Consider the following 8,489-nt stretch of genomic DNA (forward strand, 5'->3'; position numbering starts at 1 on the left):
TTTTCAAAGCGTGGTTCAAGGATCACCTATTTCAAAATTACCTGGGAGCTTGTGAGAAAGGCATAATCCTGGGCTTCATCCTAGACTTGTTCAACCAGAATCTGCATTTTCGTAAGATTTTCTTAATGATTTATATGCACATTAAAGTTTAAGAAGCACTGGTTCTACTACAAAAACCATGTTGAGGTGCTAATAAAAGACAGTTATTACACAAATTGGGACTACAGAACTGGGTAAAATTCAATCCAACTAGTTAAATTATTTGTTGATGTCCTATGATGTGGCAGGCCCTGAGCTGGGTATTTCAGGAAATGAAGGTCCCATTTTAGGCAAGGTTGGTGCAGTGCCCTTACGGGAGAATGCAGAAAGCACATATATATCAGGAAGACACTGACTCGCAGTCCACAGGGAAGAGATCAAGCAAACTATAACAGAGTTTGCTGGAGCAAAAGCTGGAGTGCAGAGGGAGATTAGGAAGCATGTGCAATTGCACTGACTCTCTGACAAGTGGAAATAATTGCAGGGAAGTGAGAGGGCCCTTCCTAGGAGAGGGAACAACATAAGCAATGACACAGAGCTCAGAGACCTGCTGTGTTAAGGAAACACTGCCTTCAGCCTAGAGAAGTCTCAAATTGTATCAAGGAGACTTGAGACTCTATGACGATGCCTCAGGACTACTAAGGGTAGGGAGGGGGAGCTAGTGGGATTGTTGGGACCCCATTCCAACCGTTTAAGATTATATTTTAATCAATTCCAACACTGAAAAATAATATTTGAAATGTATCATGAAGCCAAAACACATAGTGCTTTTAAAATTATCACCTAGCGCTGTGCTTGTCATGTAGGCACTCAAATAGTCACGAAATAAATTAATAAATTAATGACTGGGTCAACCAACCAATGAGATCAAAGTAAAAAAATGCAGAGCTACTTTGAGGCTGGACTGCAGAGGGTCTTCACTGTTTGAGGAGGGGTTTATATGTCACTTGGTAGGACACTAAGGAAAAGTTTACTAGCCAGTGATTAAGCTTGGTTCTCTTTTGGGAAGCTTATTCTGCAAAACCGAGTGTGAAATGAATTGGGAGAGAATGGAGATGGGAAACGAGTCAGGAAGCCACTGTGACAGCCTCTAGAAAGAGATAAGAAGACTGAAAAAAATAGCCACCAGGGGAATAGAAAGATGAAGAAGCAGGCAACATAAAGCATCATGGAGATGAAGTCTGTGGGACTTTGTGAATTTTATGTGGAAAGCAAAGATACTGGGAGGGTTATCAGTGACTAGGAAAAATATTAAAGTTGATACAAGTCACCCTTGTTCACCTAGGAGAAAGATGTTAATTAGAGCTTAGACCTGGTAGAGTTGAGGCACATGAGAGCAATATAAAGCTATCTCTTAGGTGGTTCAAAATGGAAATATAAAATTTTGGAGGGAGAGTAGAGCTAGGATGTCACTTCAGGAAGAAATAATCTAGCACTAATAAAAAGAAACAACTGAATAAAAAGTAACATACAAAAGAGCAAAAAGGAGATAACCTATAATCTATAAAACCACAGAGATCAAGAGAAATCCCCAAAATTTTTTAAAAAAGAAAGAAAGAAAACGAAAAGGTAAAAAGACCATATTGAGACGCAGTGGGGACAGAGACAGGAATTGGGGTGGTGGCAAAATAGAGATAATGAAATGGCGTGGAGGGGTTATAATAAAAACCAGAGGCACATAAAAAGCGGTGGGAAACTGGGACAGACACACACTCCCTGTTCTTTAGATCTTTAAAGACATATAGGATATTATGGGAACAGCAGAGCAAATTTTGCCCTTTATTTATGTGAACAAAGACTCACTCCTGTAAGAAGTTAGCTAATTGCTCAATTTTTAAAATATAAATTGTTGCTATTAAAAATCAAGCAATGATATCTTCAAATTCAGCTTGGAAAAATGTCTAAGGGCAGGGTAGGCGGGGTGGCCAGTCCAAGGACTTAAGATCCTTGTCTTTTTCATGGTGCCCAAATCCACATAGCATTAGTCTGTATAGGCATTTCACCTTTCAGAATTGTTTTGAAAGACTTTTTTTTCTCTGAATCAGGTCACTTGCCTGAGAAAAAGAATGCTGAGAGCACCTGATATGCTTTGATCGATCCTCATTTAATAGTTTTTAAAGTTATCCTCCAGCAGCTGACAGGTCTCACTAATTGGCCATATTTGGGTGACAAGCACTAATGACAGTTCCCTCTCTGATTTGACTGTAGAGGAGACACCTCCATTTGGTTTCCTTTGTACCTCAGTTGAAGAAAAATACATTAAATTCATTGTTTTCTTTTTGCTCTGTGAATCTGTATATTGTTAAAATGCTATAAAATATCAACATTTTTTTCAATATAGATGATACTCAGTGGTTATTAAACTTCTATAAAGAGATCATTACTTATGTAATGTAAAATAATATACTGCAAACAAAGCACATATGAAATTATGCCGCAAAACATTATATTACCAAGATGATTCCAACATGGACAGTAATTTTTCCTTTGTTAGAAGAATTCACCTTCCCCAAAGCATTTTACTACAAATGCATCCAAGAGAGGTCAAGGTGATCTACAAGAATAGCTATTTGATTTGTGGTTTTTATCCCAAGCTTCCTCAAATCACTTTCGGAAACAGGTAAGAGTGTAAATTATAAATCCGCAAATATTTAATTTATGGGAATATAGAATCTGAAAAACAACCAACACTTTGATCAAATAAGCATCTTTTTCATCTTAAAAACCTCAAGTAACAGAACTTGCAATGCTGTATTTTGCATTCTAAAGGCATTTATCTGTTACAGGGAAGGGGCAGCACATACTCAATGCACATATGGCATCAAAATAAGATTAAAGGACTCTGAAAAGCGGTGAAATTTGGCCTTGGAACATTTAAGGGAGTTCTTTCAAGCCAAAAAGATGTAGCTTATTGACTTTATGAAAAGTCTTCTTTTTAATTAGATAAATGCATTTCCTACCGTTTCATGAATTGTGTGGACGCTGCCAGTTTCCACGCTTTAGGCTAGGCCCTATAACGCAAATGTTTTGTTCCTTCTATAGGAACATCTTTTGCTACTACATCTTGACAAAGTTTGCATTCCCCTTGGCGTGATATTCCTCAGCAAAGCAAAACCAAAAGGAAATGCAAACCTCATCTCTGTATGAAAATGAAAGAAGACGTTTCCCAACCCAAGAACTTTTGAGAGCATTCCAAAACTGCGTTATTTTGTATTCATGGGCGTGGGGAGAGGGGGGATACTTCTTGGCAATTTATTTCCCCTGAAGAACAGCACTCCCTATCCAGGTTCACCATAAAAACTGTTTGTCCTCCAGAGTCTAGGGAAGCATCGTCCTGCCAGCTCTCCCTTCTCCCCACGGGCCCCCGCACATAACAGTGGCGAAACAGATGGTCCTCCCCCTCCCCTTCTCCTCGTCCCTTCCGCAGTCCCACAGTGTCCTCCCACCCTTCCCTGACACCTTCACCAGCGCTTAGTGGCCGAGGCCGCCCGTTAGGGCTCCCAACAAGTGCAAACTTTGGGGACCTTCTCTCGGCCCCTCTGTCCCCATCTCATCTGGGTTCTGCTGCAGAACTCTCCCACGACCCCAAGCTTCGACCGCTACCCTCCTCTCACACCTCGGTCCCTTAACTACCCATTTCCCGGTCATTGAGAGAAAGACAAACCCCAAACTTCCAGCCCAGGTGACGAGGCGCTGCGGCTAAACACAGCGGGGCACTCTCCTCGTCCTCTCCTCTCTCCATCCGTCCTTGAGAATTGGAGCCTACCCTGGGAAACAGAGGAGTATGCTCCTGTGGCTTCCACGACCTAATCCTAACTCCAGGGACTCGCAGGAGTTAGGATTAGGTCGTGGAAGCCACAGGCGCCTGGGCGCCCTCCTCTACAAGTGGGACGGTAGGACAAAGTGCAAACTCTACCGGGAGGGGGGCTCCCGGCCATTCCCTCGGGCGGCGCGCCCAGGTGCGGGCTCGCTCTGCGGAGGCAGGCGGGGGCCGGGCAAGCAGAGGGCGCCCAGTCCGGGGGCGCCGGGCTGGGCTGGGCGCCCAGAGCTTACCTCGGCGCGCGGGCCGCGGGCGCGTGGGGCAGTGGCTCCTCCAGCCGGGAAGCTGTTGCTCACGCTCCGGTGGTTGCTGCGGTCCCGCCAGGGCTGCACCGGGGCTTCGTGCAGACGTTCTCCCGCGATCTGCTGCAGCCCAGGCGGTGGCGGTGGCGGTAGCAGCGGCGGCGGTGGAGGTGGCGCTGGCGACAGCTCGGCCCGGCGCGGCCCCTGAACTGTCCAACTCTTACCCGCGCCGGGCTTAAGCGCCCGGCCGCTGCCCCCGCGTTGAGCGCCTGCGCGCCGGGCCTCGCCCAGGTGAGGGGCGTGTGCCCGGAGCCCTCTGGGCGCGCTTGGCCCGGCCCGGCCCCGGCGCACGCCCGCCCCCCTGGCCTGGCAGAGGACCCCGGGGTTTGGACGTGCCAACGCCACTCTCGCGCGCCGAGGCTGTGACGGTTTACCAAGCAGAGACTTGCGAGGCACACACACGAGAGAGAATGAGGCGGGACCGTTCGGGGGCTCGTTGACACTGCAGAGCCTCCTGCAGCATCGCTGCCTTAAATCCCGCCTTTCCAGGCGTGCGCGCACAGCGAGCCAGAGGAGGCTCCGTCCAGACCAGGGGTCCCCCGCGGTCCTCAGCCCGGGGGCTCGGGTCCCCGAAGAGATCCTTGGCAATGGCAGAGGTCCCAAAGCCTAGATGCCAAGCCCCGCGATGGGGCGGATGCTTCCAATATTAGTCAACCCAGAGTGAAACTCTCTTCTTGGAGATCGTCAGACCAACTATTTGTTTTGCCTCTTTGACCACCCCTGGGCTAGCAGAGCACAGCTAGCAGCTTCGGCATATTTGGAGGAGCCGGGAAGGCCAGGAGCGCCGAAGGCATCGCAGCCTCGCCGCGGATCTGAAAGGGTTGTGGGTGGGGGGCTCATTTTCCTCCGGATTTCTTTTCCGTGTTTAAGTTTTCAAAACTAAAACCTGTCATCGGTTACCCTGATGTAGAGGGCATCTTCTGAAAATTAGTGCAAACATGGCCAAGGTGCTCGGTTCTGAAAGGGAAAGCAGTTAGAACACTTAAGAAAGGGAAAATAATTTTAAAAGAGCAGTTTTCTGAGATTACTTCTTTGGGGAGAAGTTCAAGAGTTATGAATGACAAGAGAGCTGTGTTATATAGCAGAGATTTTTTTTTTAACCAGATGATCTTAAAATATTTTTCTTTGGTTCTTGTCTCAGATGATTGACACTCACTACGTAAATAATTAATCCTGCAGCTGTTAATGTCTTGGCATAATCATCTAGAATAAATATCTTAACGTCCAGCCAAAGCCAATGTTGTTCTCCCAGGGTGGGCTTGAGATGTGACAAACAATCACACCATCCTAGAGCTTTCTAAAGGAGCAGGCTGTGTTTTTAACCCACCTTGGAATGTAGGGTTATTGCAAGCACCAGCACGTCTGAGGTACCAGCGTGAGAAAGGGCATAAATCTGACTTACAGTTTTTTTACTTTTAGAATCCAAATATCTTCACATCCAGGTCGGCAGTCTCAATACTAAGAACAAACGTTTATTGGTGTGTTTATTCTTAAAACTGCACCTTATTTGAAGTTGCTATTACTACAGAAGGACAGCACCAAAATTCAATCATTTTAACCCAAAAGAACATGAGCTATGATAATTGCTTAAATTATCTTTCACAAAATTATGATCTTAAGGTCTCTTCTCATCAATAAAGGTTATGTTGAAAACACGTCTTTCACAAGTCCCTGAAGGTCAGTAAGATGGAGCTCTGGCAGACTGGGACAAGCAGGAAATTCCAGAGGCAAAAAACCTTCCATGAGAAAAACACCCAGCTTCCAGTGCCATGCACTTCAGAGTTGGGACAGCGTGGTTGTCGAGGTTGCCTCTGAGCTCAGGTAAGTATTGATATCTCCAGGAATCTAAGATGCAGAGAAAGGGGTGAGGGCCCCTTAAAGTCTCCAGTCAACACCTTGGATTGTACTTGGAGGCAAATGAGTAACCTCTGCAGAGTGGAACACCTGTGAGAAGTGTTCTCCGTGGCTTGCACAATTTAGCAGCATGTGCATTTTTTATGTCCTGCGAACTGCAACTATATCCTTTCCTCCTCCCTGTCTATTTTTAATCACCTATAGCTAAGACTCACAGCAGAGAATAATTTGAGAGTTGCATTTCCTACAGCTGAAAGAAGCATAAAATACATGCAGACAACTCCCAATTATTCACCTGTGACATAACTGACTAAGAATCCTGCCCTTCACGTCCTTAGCCAAAGCAGGATTAAGGCCTCTGGAGCCCCAAGCACAAAACAATTGCAGTGCCTTCTTTGTAAACGCACTTCAATATGGAAACAACATTAAATTTAAAAACACAAGATTTAAATATATAGAGAAAAAACAGCTTCTCTCTCGATTTTCTGATGCAAATGTGTTTCTGTTGTATAATTCGGCATTGAACATGCCTTTACAGTGTTATCTGACATAGGGGATTCTCCTATCCTCAAAGCCTCCAAGCACCATTTACCTGGAAACATTCTGGCTCACTCCTGGCAGTAATGGAGTAAACCAACTCAGAGAACTATAGCCCTAGGCTCGGGGCATTAGGAGAGTGGTCAGGATAGCAGCAACACTGGAAGGGTAGTTCATCAAGGAAAGAGCCCAAATATCAAGGAGGAACATAACAGAAAGGGATTAATTTAAGGTTTTTTTCTACTTTTGCGTTTATGAAGTGTATGGTGCATTGGTTCCTAAATACTGAAGACCTTAGCTAGACGAACTCCTTTTAACTACATTCACAAATTTACACTTTCCAGTGAATAAAGAACTTGGTGATAACAAGGAATATCAACAAATTTGGAGACTTCATAGTTCCCTTAGTTTTACTATAGGAGAAATGGAAATGAGTTCATACATAAGATGTATACTACTCTGGTGATGGGTGCACCAAAATCTCACAAATCACCACTAAAGAACTTACTCATGAAACCAAATACCACCTGTCTCCCAAAAACCTATGGAAATATTTTTTTAAAGATGTCATATTGTAAAACAAGGCCCTACAGACATTTTGGATCACTTTGCAGCCATCAGTGAGACTCTGTACTCCAGGCAGGTGCCATATTTTGAAAACCACTCCTGCAATGGAAGAAAACTGGACTACCTAGGAATAGAAAACCCAAAGTTGAGGGGTATAGCTCAGTGGGGAGCATTTGACTGCAGAAAACCCATTTCTTAATAGGCTACTAAATTATGTTTGTTTACAAGGGTGCATGAATATCTTGCAAATGTCAGAAAATTCTGTATTTTATTTCAACATTCACATGTTGTGAGAAATTAATGGGATAGATGTTTCATAACATTTGTTCTTAACAGTCCGAACTCAGGCTCAGTTTAAAAAAAAGTATTTCTTCAAAGACACTTATAGTAATTGTCTTAAGGAGGTCTGCCCACTCAAAATAAATAAAAATGAATTGAAACAAAAAATTGGGAATTTATTGATCAGTAAGTTTTCAGTATCATTTTCTTGTATGTTTGAAAAAAAATAATGGAATTGATAGATTTTTAAGGCTAATGAGATGATTTTAGGTAGAAGTTCCAAATTTGACCTAGACTTATATCTCTAAAAATGTATGAAAAAGTATAGTTTATTTTAACTGTAAATCTGAAATTTGTTCCTGAGTTGTCAATTTGTGTTTTACATTTGTCTCATTTTTAAATCTATTTAAAATCTAACTGTAGCATATGTATTTGGAAGGTGAAAGGATATAAAACTTCTTACATCTCAAGCCTACTTGAGAAACTATGCTATTCTTTTTTTCTCTCTCTGTGTTGGGGGATTCTTTTTATGTGAATCTTTAGTATTCTTTGAAAAAGAATTATCCTCTTGGCCTATAATTATTTTTTTTATTTTTTTTTCCTTTATTATTATTATTATTATTAACTAGAAATTGGGTTCCCTTTCATCTTCCTTTTTTATTTGAATACTCTTAGCAGAGAAGGGCCATGTATTTAAATTCCTTGCTCACTAATATGTCTTCCTTTTTTACATTTAACACATTATGATTTATCTTGATATTTAATTATTTAAATATTTTTCTCAAGTGTGACTGAGCTGTTTGTTTTCACTCTTTCCTCCTATAAATTTACTTTCTTGAGATCTAGTGGAATTGGTGCTTTGCTGTGACATCATGCCCCGTCTCTGGGGCAGTAGTATCTTTTGTGTCCAGAGGTGATCAATATTGTAAAAGTGTTCCTTCTAGACTCTAGCCATGGCTTTGCAGTTAACAACAGTGCTTCTTGTTATGCATCTGTCCCTTTGAAACCTAATCCAGCACTGCCTTGGGCCCCAAGACGAAGACTGCACTGATTTTACAATACCCCAAATCCTTTCCTGATTAGATTGCAAG

General features: G+C 43.0%; 1 protein-coding gene across 2 annotated transcripts in view; it reads right to left on the reverse strand.

Moving 5' to 3' along the window:
* The window catches only part of ZNF385B (zinc finger protein 385B), a 420,524-nt gene extending 412,995 nt beyond the window's left edge, over positions 1 to 7,529 (reverse strand). For both annotated transcript variants that reach the window (XM_002812641.4, XM_024243898.2), the window contains exon 1: positions 4,093 to 7,529. The gene's annotated coding sequence lies outside the window, so the exon portion shown is untranslated. The remainder of the gene's footprint in view (positions 1 to 4,092) is intronic.
* Between the last annotated feature and the right edge of the window lie 960 nt (positions 7,530 to 8,489).

The sequence above is a fragment of the Pongo abelii genome, chromosome 11 (assembly GCF_028885655.2).
Source record: "Pongo abelii isolate AG06213 chromosome 11, NHGRI_mPonAbe1-v2.0_pri, whole genome shotgun sequence".
Taxonomy (NCBI): domain Eukaryota; kingdom Metazoa; phylum Chordata; class Mammalia; order Primates; family Hominidae; genus Pongo; species Pongo abelii.